The sequence below is a fragment of the Lygodium microphyllum genome, chromosome 14 (assembly GCF_053477565.2).
Source record: "Lygodium microphyllum isolate KBCC chromosome 14, Lygodium_microphyllum_v1.1.10, whole genome shotgun sequence".
NCBI classification, from domain to species: Eukaryota; Viridiplantae; Streptophyta; class Polypodiopsida; order Schizaeales; family Lygodiaceae; genus Lygodium; species Lygodium microphyllum.
In genome coordinates this window covers 89131089-89148140 of record NC_141148.1, presented here as the reverse complement: position 1 = coordinate 89148140, position 17052 = coordinate 89131089, and positions in this window count along the sequence as shown.

Genomic DNA, 17052 nt, shown 5'->3' with positions numbered 1-17052 from the left:
CCTTTAACTATAAGAGCAATGGAGTTTTTAGCACTTTCATTGTTCTTCCTATTCACCTCTTTTATAAGAAAGCTACTTTCCACATTTACGCTTATAAATCCACTATTAAGTGTTAAGGTACTAGTGGTAGTTCTAAAAGTATCCCAGCTTTCAAGTGAGGTGACAACTAAGAGCATAGCCTTCACTAAATCATGAAAAAGTGATCTTTTGTGCTATCAACTAACTGTAAATAGTATTAAAACCATTGAGATCATTGGGCATAGAAGTCCCCTCATCCATATGCAAAGGTCAATGAGCTTCTTCAGTCAATACACCCATGAAACAGCACTTCCTTTCTCATACAAGTCACATATCTTCTTCTAGAATAAATAGAGAGCTCAATGGTCAGACTACTATATCTTTCCAGTCTAGGTGGCAAGCATGAATGTTGCAAAAGAAGCTCAAATCATTAACCTCATATGACAAAGCCTAACCCCTCGCTCTCCTTTCTCTAGCTACACGCTCCCATGGACGCAACTCTATTACCAAGTGAGAGCGAAGCAATTGTGGAATATGGAGTCAAGGATATGGAGTGCAATAGGGTTAAGAGAAAGAGGAAGTACACAATAGGCTTTTTGTGGATATAATGAATACCCTTATTCTTTGTTATCTTCACTTAAATATGACTATATCATGTGTACTTATACATGGCTTCCTTAATGCCATCGTTTGAATGAGGATCTACCATTTTCTTGAAGAAAAAATGTCACCCACCTTGGTATTATCATCACTTGAGTGCACTTTGCAAGGTATTTGACTACCAAGCTAAGCCTTTTTGTTGATCCATACCACACATAAAGTTTTTTAACGCTAGTTTTGAAGGAATTAAGCATCTATTCAAGCACCTCACATATATGTGTTGGCATACAATGCCTCTAGAGTTCCTCAACATTGTCTTTGTAATTTTGTGAATTGTTTCACTATGGACACATCACATGTAAGTGGCGATTTCTCCCTCTCTCTGAGTTTTAAGGGTCACATCATGTGCTCACCATTGCATGCACAACATGATGAGCCTTCACATGTTCATGAAGATGAAACCATGAATGATATTGATGATCTATGTACACATGAACTAGTTTATATGAGGGAATTTGGTTTTCTAGTAGCTCGCACAACATCACTAAAGAGCAAAAAAAGGGATACTCTCAATGAAAACATTGCAAAAATCTCAAATATTTTAAAGAAACTTGTACAAAGACAAGCTTCAGAGGTCTCACCTCATGCTAACAATGTTGCTATTGGAGCCACTCCATTTAATAGGGCCACCTCAAGGTACCGAGGGCCACCTCAAGGCAATGAAGTCTCTCTCTCTCAATACACATGTTGTTAATAATATGTTAAAGAGAATATGAAACCATCTATTTCTCAAGGAGAGGGACAAGATCATAATAAGGATATAGTCAACACTTATATTGCAAAACTACAATGATGCATTAGTTATGTCATACACCAAATTCCATTAGATCCCTCAAGGCAAACCTCGCACTTGAAGGCAAGGCCTACAAGTGGTGGATAGGTCTTGATGCCACTACTCATTCTACAACTTGGACGAAGTTTGAGGAGATATTTCAAAATGATTTCTTCTTGAGATTAAACACAATGTAACTAGACTAGTTGGGATGACTTTTAGAAGGTTGGAGTTTTCATTAGAGGCTTGGATAACAAGTACAAGGCCAAGGTGAAAACTCAATATTTAGAAGAGGCCATCAAGAGTGCACAATATTTATGATATTTAGATGGGAAGAATTCTCCATATGCATCTACACATTCAAAGTCCATATTTACATTAGCATTTAATAACAATAGAAAGCGGAAATTCATTGTTGTATTAAAGGATGATAATGCTAAAAAAACAAGGGGGCTAGAAGGCCACTCTCAATTGAAAAGCTTATGAGAGTATGTGAGAAGAAACTATGTTTCAAATGTTTAGGCCCTCACATAAACACAAGGATTTTCCAAAACTCAAGGATAACAAACTTTACAAGAACAAGGGAAAATAAAAATCAATGCATATAGTGCAAGTGCTTTCTTTAGAGGCTTGGTCTAAGTATTTGATTGTACAAGAAATCCATTAAGCTAAGGACCATGAGTCAAACTTGATTGCCTCTCCATGGGGCAATCCACATTTGGTCCTCATGGGGCTTTTTTAATGCATACCATGATCAACAAACAAGTTTGTAACCTTAAGTACATAGCGTTTCACTAGAGGTGTAAGGGCATACAATGAAATGGAATTTCCAAGTTATGAATATGACTAGGGTAAATATGGTATTAGGCTAAGAGTGGTTGCATATCTTGGGTAGCACACTAAAATAGAGGTATAAGGATAATAAACTTGCATTCAAGGACAATGGTGTGCATGTTTTATTATTGGGTGGAATGTTTCTCCATCCCCTCTTATACATACATCTAAATTTAAATATTTGGCTAAGCATAATAAAATACAAATGTCTTTTGTTGTCATATATTGTTCCCCTTTTTCTCTTTGCTGAATTTTGTGTCTTTTATTGATGATGTTGTGGATATTTCTCTAATCATGAATTAAACACATGATCTCTCTCTCTCTCTCTCTCTCTCTCTCTCTCTCTCTCTCTCTCTCTCTCAAAGAAAATTCATCACCATAGCATTATCTTATAGGCTCTCCTTCTTTTTCTTAACAGTTCATGACAAGATGTAATGATTACTTAAAGAATAAAACGATTTTTTTCTCCTCATTTGCCACTAGTTGTACCTTCTAAACATGTTGTAATGCAGAATATTGGCATTCTACCAAGAAGTAACCCATTAGTTGGCCACCTTATTGACTTAGTGCCAATGAAGCTAGCAAAGTGGAGAAGAAATTGATTGATTACCTCCAATAAGAATGTTCAACCCAATTATTCTCCATAGGCTTTACTAATATTGTTACTCAAGAAGAAGGATGGGTCCATTGGCATATGTGCATAGACTATCATGGTCTAAATGTAATCACAACAAAGAATAAGTATCCACTTTCTCATGTTGATGAGTTTTTTAATCAACTTAATGGAGCATGATATTTCACCAAGATTGACTTGAGGTCAAGGTACCATCAAGTTTGAACACACATAGAGGATATGCCCCAAAACAGCCTTTCAAATGTGCTTTGACCATTATGAGTTTTTGATTATTCCTTTCCGCCTAACTATTGCTCTTGCAACATTCATGACACTTCATTTAGTCTTTGAGTTGCTTGAAAGCATAAATCATATGCAAAGGAAACTAAATATAAAATTTTCAAGGTGAGATCTGATGTTTTCACAGGTTCTGTGATGAGTCTGTTTGGTTTTATTAGGTCTATTTTTCCTCTATTTTGATTTGTTTTATTTATATTTTTTGTGAGGTTGAAATTGTGAATAAGTCTTTTGGGGAATGATTTAGAGTGTTGTTGAATGATTTTGGATGGTTTGAAATGGTTTTGGTTGAAGCTGTATAGTTTTTATGCTTTTTGTTGAGCTTCTATAGAGCTTTTGTTTCTGTTCTATTTGCCTCTGTCAATGTTTTGTGATATGGATGTTTATCTTGGGAATGTTTTTTAATCTTGGAAGAGGAAGAATGCAAGATCAAAATAGCTTGAAGAAGCAAAAGAAGTAGATGAAGAAGACTTGAAGTGAATACTATAGTGATAGTGACAATAGTGAGCTCTTAAGGGACATTGTAGTGGCTCGGGTGACTCTTCATATCAGACATACCTCTTGGGAGGGGTATACATGACTAAGAGATAATTATTGAGGATTATTGATTGTGATTCCATTGTACTATTGAGAGAGGATATGTGTGAGAGAGATAAAGTATGAGAGATAGTCGTTTCTATGCTAAAAAACATTGTATCTACATGAGAGAGACTATGAAGACATTGAAGATGAATACTATGTGATGAAATTCCATTCAAAGTGGAGCATTCTTTTGTGTTTTTGTAGTTCTTTGATGGATTTTTTTAAAAATATGAAGAATGTAATCAATTTTGTTAAAGATAAAGCCATGGGAGATTCTTTATATGATGTTGCATGAAGATGTGTTATGCTTGGCATTTTTTTTCATGTTGTGATTACATAAAGGATAAAAGCAAGCTTGTTGATAAATACAAGATAGATTTTCTAGATCCATGTTTCCTTGGTGTTTTCTTGAGAGGTCCATGTTTTTTATGCACAACCATGGAATCCTGCCATCAACAAGCACCAACAGAGGCTGAAAATGAAAGTAGTGGCACTGTTGAAGGGGAAGAAAAGTAATGGAAGGTTATAGAATTTCTATTATTATTGAAGAATTGGAGATCTTTATTGCCAAAGCCACTTTCTACAAGAAATGCATCCCTCAATGGCGAAAGTATTTCATTATCTTGATGCGGGCTCTATGTGACAAATTGATCCCACTGTCTTCTGAAGTTACAAAAAGTTGTATCACAATAGCCAATTGTTTCCCACAAGAGTGAAGAACGAAGCAAAAACAAAGACAATGACCATCTATGGGAGATTTGGCCTTCATTGAAGAATTTTCATACATCATCAAGTGAGAGATTATGAAGAAGATTCAAGAGTCATGGTTAGTTGAAGTTCACAAGAATAAGAAGGAAAAGAGTTGGAATTTATTCGTGGATTCTCAACAACAAGATACGTGGGATGCTTGGTGCCTTGACAACCTTCTATTTGTCCAATTACCAATCCATTAGAAGCTAGTAGACATAGTGTTCTTCACAACCTATGCTATTAAAACCCTCGAAAGTTGGTATTATCAAGACAATGGCACTATGGTGATCCTCAGAAGAATGAATTTTGATACCTTCAAAACTAGATATCTTCCCCTCCATAGCGGAATGAGAGCCGAATTTAGGGGCATTGCGAAGAAGGAAGTAGAAAAAATTTTGGCAAGAGAGTCCTCCAGAGACTGAAGCCCTTCTGATTCTATCCTATTGAGTACGTGGAACTAACTCCCTAATAAATGACGTGATCAAGAGGCAAGCACAAGATTGATTCTAGAGGTACCTGAGAAGAGAGAAAGAATAAATCAAAGCCAAGAACAAGCTAGCACAGCAGAAGCCTCCTTTGACGCCCTTGTAGCACTCTTTATAGAAATCCCATGGCGACTTAAGGTCCCCCTTCTTAGCCAAATCCATTTTGGCAATATTGATGACAGGCCAACGAATGTAGTCATTGCCCATCTTTAAGAGAGAGTACAATGAAGACCCTGATCTTCATGTAGTTGAGTTCATGGTAGCATGTGTAGCCAACAATATCAAAATCCCCGAGCATTAGTTGGTGATATTTTCCATCAATTTCAAAGGTGCTGCATTTTAGTGATATGAGAGACAAACAATAGGAACTTTTGGTATATGGGATGATGACCTAAAGTTGGCCTTCCTCACTAAATTCAAGCGTGAAGGGTTTGAAGAGCGGATGCAAGAGGAGTTCATGAACTTAAATCAGAGTTCTCCACTAGGTGAACGGGTGGAAGCATATATCTCTCGAATAGAATCCATTCTAAAGAGATGGATCAACCATCACTTGGATGAAGGAATCCAAAAGGGAGTTTTTCTTAGATACCTATAACCAAAAGTTCATAAGTTTATGGAATTGAGAAGATCAGTCAACTTGCAAGCTACAATGAAAGGTGCGAGACTATATGATGAAGTTGAACCAAGGTTGTTAATGACCTCCAAAAGAAGAGTCTTACCTCCTCCCATGCCAAGGATAGTATACCCACTAAATGCAATCCCAAGGATTGTTTCCTATCCCTACCCTAAGATGCACACAGTGCCGCAATATAGTGCACCGAATCCATGGTAGCCATAGACAGTATCACTTCAAATGATGGTTCAACCATAACAATAGTAGCCTCAAACAATTCTCCCAATGGCGACTCAACTAAACAACAGTGGAAACCCTACCAACTGGAACCAACAACGACTAGTCTCCATAGGAGATCTGAATGAGAATCAAAATAGAGGACCCTCTAGATCAAATCATCGATCTATGCAATGATTATGGAGGCTTCCCAAAATCCTACTATAAGTACTCCAAGTGGATAAATTTGAAGTACTATTTGTCTGATTCTGTTAGAAGCATCAAGAAAGAGCTTATGGATGTGATTACAGAACAGTTATAGACACTGAAGGTGAATACTGCCAACATATTCAGTCCTGTAGGAGGTGGAAGAGATGTGATATGATCTAATACATGGCGTGAAAAGTGCCATCACATAGGCATTTAGCCACTAAATGTACCCAAAAACTAACTATCCCTGGAGCCTTCTATTTGTATTGTTTAACGAAGAACCATATAGAAGATATCTGCTCTCTAAAAGGAGATGCGTGAGCAAAGGAAAAAAGATGAGAAAGTAAGATTCAACTTGTTAGAATCCAAGATGACCACCCAAGATATCTAACCAAAACCTAGAAAGTTTTGTCCTAATTTTGGCCCAATGAGATCTCCCTCTCAACGTTACAAAGGACAACAATCTGGCGATGCCTAGAGATCAAAAGTCAAGTGTTATATATGTGGAGAAAAATGACATATATCACCAAATTTTCCAAACCCTCAAAGGTCTATGGACTACAAGCCCTTATGCAATTGATACAAAGGAGAAGGCCACACTGCAAATTACTATCCCAGCCCAGCTCTTATGAAAGCTACCACCATTGATAACTAATAGAAGACCCAAGAACATGCCTCCAACTTGGTGGAATTTGAAGTTGCCACAATAACTTGTGCCAAGAAAAGAGAACCTGCAGTTTCAAAAGAGAATGTTTCCTCTACCAAAACTATGAAGTTCGATCTGCCAAAAAAGAACCAAAATAGTATAGAATAGAATAGTGCATAGTTGAGCAGTCTTGTGCCATAGAAGGATACAGAGATGATTATAGAAATAGGACCAGACGTCCAAGAGATAGAGGATGTAGAAGTATCCCCAATGATTAAAGAAGTGCAAATGTTGCCATTGCTAGAAGAAAAAGGAAAGATAAAAGTGGGTGTTGTCCCATTCCCTAGCCAATTGGAGAAGCCTTTGGATCTTATCAAAGATTATGACTTGGTCAAAGATCTAAACACCTTCAAACAGAACCTAACATTCTGATAGTTGTTGTTGTTGTTGTCCCCCAGTTTTTGCCAAAATAAATTTAAAAGCATATTGATAAGGAGATATGGCGTAAGGACCCATAGCTGCCACTAAGTCTAATAAAGCCCCACCCTAGAGATTGGTATTTGGATTCAAGAATGTTTTATAGCATATGCATTGATTTATGGAGGTTCATCACTGAACATAATGACGAATGTGCCAATGAAGAACCTAGGCCTATAAGGTATGCAGTCTACACATTGGCTTATTAGACTCACAGACCTGAGTAGAAATAAGCCCTTAGGCATTCTCCAATATATGAAGACAACTCTCACAGGATGAGATATTGGATAGCCTATCTAGTGGTAAAACCAAATTCCTACAAGACATCATACCCTCTTCTGCTAGAAAGACCACATCTTTTTGAAGCAAGAACATAAACGGATTGATTCAAGGGAACCCTAACCTTAGGCAAAGGACCCAACAAGGTGGTAGTGAAGTTGTATGGTTCACAAAAAGGTAATGAATCCATCTCTATCGAGGTCTTAATAGACTCTTCCAATGAAGATACAGATGGCACATCAACAAACAAAGAAGCCATCAAACTTATCTTTCCCATAAATAGCGTCATAGTCCTTGATAGTGGGCACTATAAGCCAACTCTTGAAGGAAATAAATTCCTTATCAATGGGAAAATACTAGTTTCATGAACCAAGAATGACTTCAAAAATTACCTCTGACAGTGAGATAGAGGCATGGATGTATTGTTCTCCTTGTTACATGGCCATAGTAGAGCCAGAAATGGAAGCAGAGACAGAGATAGACATAGGAGCAGAACCAAAGGTAGAAGCAGAGGATACAATAGAAGTGTTTGAAGTTGAAGATCCTATGAGGTTGGATAGAATGAATCTAGTACCCTTTGGACTAGTCGCATCATATGCAAAACCTCCATAAGAAATGGATCAAGCAAAATAAGCCTTCCTTTAGTAGTGACTCTTGTTGCTCTAATTTTCCCTTCTCAAGAAAGGAAAATGACAATGCACCTTTCCAACAAACACCAATCCTGCATCCCAAGCAAAACTCAGATTCCTGTTATGTGACGTTCTTAGAGACCTCCTCACAATATGAGTCTTCGAGTCAAGAAGTAATTAACTCCCCCATAAAATTTGAAACAGCCATGATACCATTTTTAACATCCCAAAGAGTCAATAAAGTCTCCATGGAAGAAAGAAGTCACTTCCAGTGGAGCATTAGATGAGGAGGCCACTCCCTTGAAGGATTCGGATCTTTACCTAGAAGTAGTCCATGGGACCTTCATCCACAAAGTGAAAGGTGAAAAGCAATTAACTTTTGTAGATACAGATGGTACTGAACATCACTTGAAGGTGGGTATCAGTCTTCCAGAAGAGGGGTTGTTCAGTTTGCATGACCTACTAAAGGAGAACTTGGACGTGTTTGCATGGTCATATAAAGATCTAAAGGGGATTGATCCCACGATGTGTCAACATCATATCAACCTTGAGCCTGATGCCAAACTTGTGAGGCAAAGACAGAGACATATGAATCCAAATTACTCAGCCCTAGTGAAAGTCAAATTTTTGAAGCTCCTTGAAGCTGAGTTTATTTATCTGGTAGGCCAATAGTGAATGGATCTCACCCATCATGGTAGTACCCAAGAATAATGGAAAGTTACACATATGTGTGGACTTCCAAAAGTTGAACTCCAAGACAAAGAAGGATCATTTCCCTATCCCTTTCACAGACCAACTATTAGACACAATGGTGGAACATGAGCTCTATTCCCTCTTGGATGGATTCAGTGGATATAACCAAGTCCAAATAGCAGAAGAAGATCAATCCAAAACAATTTTCACAACAGAATGGGGAACCTATGCTTACATAGTGATGTCATTTGGGCTTTGTAACACCTCTACTACATTTCAAAGAGTGATGATGGCCACATTCCAAAATCACATACATGATTTCATTGAGGTATACCTAGATGACTTCTGTGTTTACAGCTTAATCCATAAGCATTAGGGACACCTCGAGCAGTGCTTTGATTGATGCTGAGAGTATGGGATCTCTCTTAACCCTAAAAAATGTGACTTCGAAGTCTTTTCAAGAGTTCTTCTGGGCTGCATCGCCTCTACACAAGGGATAGCAACAAACCCTGCCAAGATTGAGAAGATTGCAACTCTAACAACACCAACTAACCTCAAAAAATTGAGGGATTTCTTGGCCATGTGGGATGTTACTTTTACAGACAATTCATTGCACACTTTGTAACCACAGCAACCCCCTTGAATAAGCTCCTAAAGAAAGATGCAGAGTTTACTTGGACTGTTAATTGTAAAGAAGCTTTCAATACCCTAAAACAATATCTAATTGAAACACCCGTCCTGCAACCTCCCAATTACATGAAGGAATTCCATGTGCACACTAATGTATCTATCAAAGGGTTAGGTGCAGTCTTATATCAAAAAGGCTCCTCAAAATTAGATCATACCATCTACTATACAAGCTGAAAAGTCACTGATGATAGAGAAAGAAAAAACTACATAGTGACAAAGCTTGAGTACCTCGCAATGGTATTTGTCGTAGAGAAATTTCAACACTACCTACTGCAACGCATTTCAAATTTTATGTGGACCATGAGGCATTGCCCTTTCTAATGAATAAGGAAAATGTGAAAGGATGAATGATGAGGTGGCTCCTTCTGTTCCAAGAGTTTGATTTTGAAGTGGTTACCAAACCTGGTCACTCCCATATCCTGGCTGATCATTTATTGCATATATTTCAGAGCAACGAAGAGAAGCAGGATGATCCAAACCTCCCTAATGCTTTCTTGTTTCTAGTTGAAAATGTAACTCATGGCATGCAGATATAGCTAACCTCTTGGCCACTCAACAGTATCCTCTTGGCATCTCCAGCCATGAGAAAAAGAAGCTTCTATTGGAATCATCCCTTTACACTTTGTTAGGCAGTGCTATGTACAAGAGAGGTAAAGATGAAGTGCTCCGAAGATATGTTGCAGGAGACAAGATCGGGATAGTTCTAAAAGCATGCCATGATGAGCCCTGTGGTGGACACTTTGCAGGAGAACTGATAGGAAAATAGGCTAAAGGCTCTGCTTGTAGGATACCGGTGGCCTACATTACACAAAGATGTCTATGACTCCTACAAACATTGTAATACTTTGTCAACCACCAATGGGAAAGCCTACAAAAACTAGCACTATGCCATTACAGCCCATCCTTCCCATAAATCTATTCAAAAAGTGGGGCATTGACTTTTGGGGTCGATTGATCCACCAACCAAAAGGAAACAAAACATATACATTTTGGTTTGTACAAATTATGTGACAAAGTGGTGGGAAGCCAAAGCTCTCAAATGAGATGATGGTAACAATATGGCTTTTTCTCTGTATGAGAATATTATTACTCACTTTGGTGATCCCTTAAAGCTTGTAAGTGATAAAGTCACTCACTATCTCAATAAGATTATGGAAGAGCTGACAGAGATTTACAAGATATACTATCGCAAGTCCACACCCTACTACTCTAGAGCCAATGGCTAAGTCAAAGTTACTAATTGCATTCTTTGCTCAATCCTGACAAGGACGATTGTTGCACATCGTCATGATTGGGATGATCAACTTACAGAGGCCCTCTAGGCATACAAAACCTCTTATAAGGCCGCTACAAGACAAACACCTTTTTAGTTGGTGTATGACACAAAAGCCATCTGTCCTATTGAGTTAGAGTTACCCTCTTTGTGCATGGCTATCACCGAGCACTTGGAAGATAATGAGTCACTGCAGTGCCCTCTTCTACACTTAGAATGTCTAGACAAAATCCAAAGGATGGCCTTACAGTGTATGGAAACTACCCAAGCTCGAGGAAAGGCTTACCATGATAGCTTCATCAAGCATAAGGAATTCAAGGAAGGTGACCTCATGCTCACCTATGATTCCAGATTTGGCAAGTTCTTAGGAAGGCTTCAACAACACTGGATGGGCCCCTACAAGATACTTCCTATCAATCCTAACGGCTTTGTTCAGATACAGGCCATGGATGCCTTTAAAGATCCCTTCATAATCAATGGCTATCGCCTGAAGAAGTATTATCCTTCTTGGGATCCTGACAATCATGGCCGACAGCCCCTTCATCCCTTGCACATCAATTGGTAATGCTTTACATATTGCTACTAATAGCCATCATTTTGCTTCTGATGAGGTGGATGACACCTTTTGTACCCTCAATTTCACCTCATGCCCCTACTCTACTACCTTCTCATTTAAACCCACAAAGGTAGTGCATATGGTTTTGATAAGTAGTTTTAGCTCTATGAACAAAAGAAACAAAAACAAAAATTGGTTATGGGAGAAAATGACTTTGGTCCCTGCCATGCCAACCTACTCTTCAAGAAAATGTGACAAGACCCTTGAGAGTAGGGAAAAAGAGAATAGAAAAAAAAACAAAATTGTTATGGGAGAAAAAGAAGCAATTCCTTGTCATAATAAGCCTCGCTCCAAGAAAATATGAAAAACACCCTTGGACAAAAAGCTGGCTATGGAAAAGGTAGCACAGTAGTCAATGAAGATTCCGACATCCAAACCAAGTCCTTGATTTGTTGTCTACCTCCCTAAGTACGCCTTTTCATCAACAGACAAAATTTGACATCATCAATAGGCCAATGCCAATCTTCATCATCAACCCCTTGAGTGATGTGAGCTTTCATCTTGAGTGTGAGATAGAGGGTGGGGTGAGTGACCAGTCCTTGCCCTTTAAATCCAAATAAGAGGTGAGATGTGTGAATGGAGCATTGCATGTATGAGTTGGGCCTCTCAATGCATAGAGCACAATCTGTTCCTGTGCATGGCACTATCATGCTCCCTGGCCTTCCTTCTCGCACTGCGTATGCCAACACACAGGGCAAGATGTACTGTTGGACCATCAATTGCACAGAAGGCATACAAGCTTCACACAAGTGGTAGTGAGAATTAAATCAATGGGTGTCCGTAATCGGATTGCCCTCCTATATTCATCCAATAGAGTGTGAGATAAAGGGGGGACTGAGTGTGACTAGTTTTTCCTTCAATCAACTAAGAGGTGAGGTTTGAGGAGGGACGTTATGACAATGGAGATCAGGTACATTTCTTTTTTTCTATGCACATGCGGGATGGGCCTCTACCATCATCACACGACACATCACTCTATTCTGTGCAACACTACACTGCAAGGCTCCCTGGCCTTCCTTCTTGCACTTATGTGAGACAGGTTGGGACACAATAATGTACCATAAATTGTGCATACTGGCATACTTTCTTTGCATCTTTCACCTTGTCGTTTTTCTAAAATGGGCATGAGATATGGGTTCCATTCCACTCCTCTCTAAGTGATGTGAGTCATGGAGCGAGCAACTGATCTATCATCCCAACATGAGTGACTGTCGAGATTGAGTGTTGTATTCTTCACCATCGACAGCCTACCAAGTCTTCATCAATGATGTTACCTCTGTGGGTGTTGTTGCATGGTCCTTGCCATGTTGGATGTATGTTGTGGTGAGCCATGGTACCTCTTATGGATGACTTCGACTCCCCCGCATATCGTCAATAGTCTACATCAACTAACTGTAGGCCAAGTGTTTCTAACCCTACCTCTTGTGTTTATTTATGTGTATATTATGTCTTAAGTGTGAGGATGCAAGGGTACGGGTCATGCTCGTGTTAGACCCCTATTGATTAGTCAAACTTATATGTTCAAGTTTTAAGTGTAGGGATGCGTCCTTGCACGTCTCATTTACATACATTCATGAACACCCTACTAATTGATCCTTAAAAGACATCATGTGTTCTTTTTTTCCTCTTGAGGTTCCATCCTCACCCACATGCCCTATTCTACCCCATTTTTGTGATCTTTTCTTGCCCTTTTGGTTGTTTTATCATTTTGCCAATCCTCCATATGAACACACTCTACGTTCACCGAAATTAAAATCTAACTTACAGTCATGTTCACCCCTTCGAAGTGGCCGCTTTTCCTTTTAATTGCCCTCTGTTCTGAGCCATGATTCATCAGTTATTAGTTTTTGAAGAATTTTATGCGAATCAGATGTGTTTCCATGCGAATGTATCTTTTGCATGCTGGAACTGCAATTTGATGTGATAGCCCTAATATTCCCCCTTTCTTGGACACTTTTTCTTTTTATAGTCCATCTTTTTTATGAATAGATTGATCGTTACTTATTTTTGCATGTTTGTGGATTTCTTTTTATGCACTTTTTTTATTTTTTTTCATGTAAACATGCTCTTTTCTCTTCAGAATGGCATCTTGTTTGGATAGCCTTGAGCTATTTATTTCCTCGGATATCTTTTCTTTTTTTCCCCTCATTTTGGTCCACTAGTTTTTTGTTATTAGTTTTTAATTGTGTTTTCCTACGTATTTTTGCCCCTTTTTCCATATGAACATGCCTTTCTTCCACCGGAATCATGTTCTAACCTAACATCCCTATCTAAAACCGTTCATCGGACATTTTTTCTTTTTGTTATTCTTTGTTTCACTTGATGGATTGTCTAGAATTAATTTTTGTTTTGATTTTTTGGTGTGTTTTTTCCATGTGAACCACCTTCTTTGTCATCCATCATTGAAGCTCCCTTGCTTCATATCTCACTTGCCTTTGAACAAGACTTGCTGGAGCTTGTTTGAGGCCTTCCTTGGCTTTAATCGGACCCCTCCGAAGCTTGGCCACCATTTTTTGCAGCCCTAGGACCAGCATTTATAGTTGGCGGAATCACGCAGCCCTCCCATATGTGTCTTCAGCATTGACAGTCACAACAACAGCTCTCCCTCTCCATTGGCACTTGGAAAGGCTCCATTTCGAGCATATGAACATGCTTTGATGCTTGGTTTTGATGGTTGATGTGTTGGCATAGCATTTGGACTGATTTAACATTGTTTTGGGTCTGTCATAACAGTCCACATGCAGTTTATGACAGTGTTACACTAACATTTGATGCTACAACTTGTTTGGCATTGTCATTTGATGCCCGGTTGGTCCCGTTTGATGCTTGGATGTTAGGAGAATGTATGCCTATTGTTTGGCAACCATTTGAAGCTGATTTTGGTGCTGAAATTCTCAATTTTGAACAATAAATCACTGCTTTACATAGTTGGGCTGAAGTCATTTTACTCATGTATACTTATACCTATGCTTTTCGGGCTATGTTTCGGACATATATGGTGATATATTGACACTTGGGGCTTGACATAGAGCTTGGTTTTGATTGGGGATCGTTGGTTGAGCTTGAGCTCGCTTTGCAAAGCATTTGGATGCTCCGTCTTGGATATACTTATGGCATGTATATTGCTTATGTCTGACCGGTCTTGACATGCTTAGCCTATGCCATTACTACATGCTAGTTACATTGTTTGGAGCCTATTGCTACTGGAGCTCGGTCTTGCCTTGACCTTGGATTCAAGAGCTTACTTGAGCTATTTATTGGCTTGCCAAAGTTGTATCTTGGGATGTACTTGATGTCTTACATGCTTATGGATGCTCTACCGCCTACATGTTCGGGATGTACTATTGATGTATTGTCTTGGACTTATGTCATTGGCACTGTGTCTTGCCTTGGCTTGAGCTCTTGAGCTCGTACATACGGCTTTTGTGCCAGTGGGAGCATTCTTGAAGGCTTATCAGACATTGAGCAGGTGGTACTTTTATGCATTGAGTCGTTACATACTATTGAGCAATTACAGACACTTAAGACCTTGGGATTTCTTACCATTTGGGATGATACATTATATGTCTTGGTTCACTGTATGCTTATGAGCTTATTTGGATCCGTATCTTTGTGAGTTGACACCTACTTGTGTCAAGTTTTGGTAGTGGCAGGAACACTTTGCCCCGTTGACTGGGGGGTGTGCCTACTCACTGAGACAGATGTTTGTATGACATACTTGGGTGTTGGATTCATGCTTATCGACCATCATATGCTTATGCTATGCCCGCATGATGTCAGCTTTGGTCTTGGCAGTATCTGATTGCCTTGGGATCCGATTTTGGCACTGTTAGCTCTCTTTTACTGAAATCTGAAATTTATTACAGCAAGCATATATGTATGGACTGACATGGATTTTTCATGCTGAAACACTCTGAAATGATGTACTTTCACTAGTACTTGGTGGGCAGCAGCTTTGGTTCCACTTTCTTTGCCATTTTTCCTCGATTTTTGGTGATTTTTTTGTCATTTTTTGCAGTAAACAGTAAGCAGTTTTGAACTGTCTACAGTCTTCCAGCTTGCATTATGGTGAGTTCGTCCACTGATCATGCTATTTTCAACATCACTAAGCTTGATGGTACGAATTACTCTTATTGGAAGAGCCAGATTTGGCAAGTGTTGGTGCAGAAATCGCAGATCAAACCTTTGAGGTTAAGCGCGCATCCACTTGCAACTATGCCAGATGAGGAATGGCTTGAGCTTGATGAGTTATGCAAGTCCACTATTGTATTGTCTCTCACAGAACAGGTTCACTATAATGTCTTTGAGGAAGAACAAAGTGCATGGCAGTTGTGGGAAAAGATCAAAAATCTTTATGACAAGAAAAGTCTAGCAAGTCAGATGTATTGGCTGAAGCAGCTTATGGATCTGCGCATGAAGGAGAATGTGACTATGTCTACTCACTTGAGCCAGTTCCATGCTATACTCAAAAACTTGACTTCGCAGGACATCACTTTTGCAGAGGATGTCACTCCTCTTTTCTTGCTTGGTACTCTTAATGAGTCATAGGATGTATTCCGCACTGCATTATGTGCCTCTACTGCTACCTTGAAATTATCTGATGTTGAGAGTGCTCTTCTGCAAGAAGAGATTAACTGTAAGAATTTGGATGCCTCTCGTGTGTCTCATGCTATGACAGTTAGAGGCAGGAATGATGGATATGGAAAGCATGGCAGTGGTAGTGGCCGTGGATGGGATTCTTAGAAATCTCAGTCCAAGTCTCATGGGAAGTCACGTAGCAAATCCCGTGGCAGGAATGCAAATGTTACTTGTCACCATTGTGGGAAAAAGGGCCATATTAGGCCACAATGCCATGAATTGTGCAATGAAATGCACAAAGATAAGGGGAAAGACAAAGTGTAGGATAAGTCTTCTGTTCGCAGGATAGTACCTGCAAAGTCCAGTGTTAAAATTGAAGAGATCAATGTTATGCAGCCTGAGAATGTTGATGATGATGATTATATCCTAGCAGCTTCTTCTAGTGCTTCGCAAATGACAGAGATACACTCTATGTATGCACAGTGTTGGCTCTTGGACTCAGGTGCGTCCTTTCATGTGACACCTTGCCGAGAGTGGTTTCATTCATACCGTATTGTTTCGGGTTATGTGCGCTTGGGTGATGACAGCTCTCTTGATATTGTGGGCATTGTTGATGTTAGGCTGTAGTTTTCTTCTGGCAACAATTTTGTTATGCAGGATGTACGTCATGTACCTGCTTTGACACGCAGTCTCATGTCAGTTGGATAGCTTGATGACGCAGGATATCATGTATGTTTTGGAGACTCTGCATGGAAGATCACTCGTGGCAGACTTGTGATTACGAGAGGTGCCAAGGTTGGCAGTCTCTACCCCTTGATTGTATCAGCTTCTTCCCTTGATCATATTTTGTCTGTGAGTTCTATCCCACATGTATCTCTTTGGCATGCCCTTTGGGCCATATGTCTTTGAAGGGAATGTAAATGCTTTCTGGTTTGCAGTACTTACCGCCCCTTGATTATGCATGTTTTGATTCATGTGAGCATTGTCTTTATGGCAGGCAGAATAGGTCTATGCACAAGAAGTCTGGTAGGCCACGCACGAGTGAGCCCTTGGCATTGGTACATTCGGATGTCTATGGACCCATGCCTTGTCAATCTATGGGTGGTGCAAAGTACTTTGTT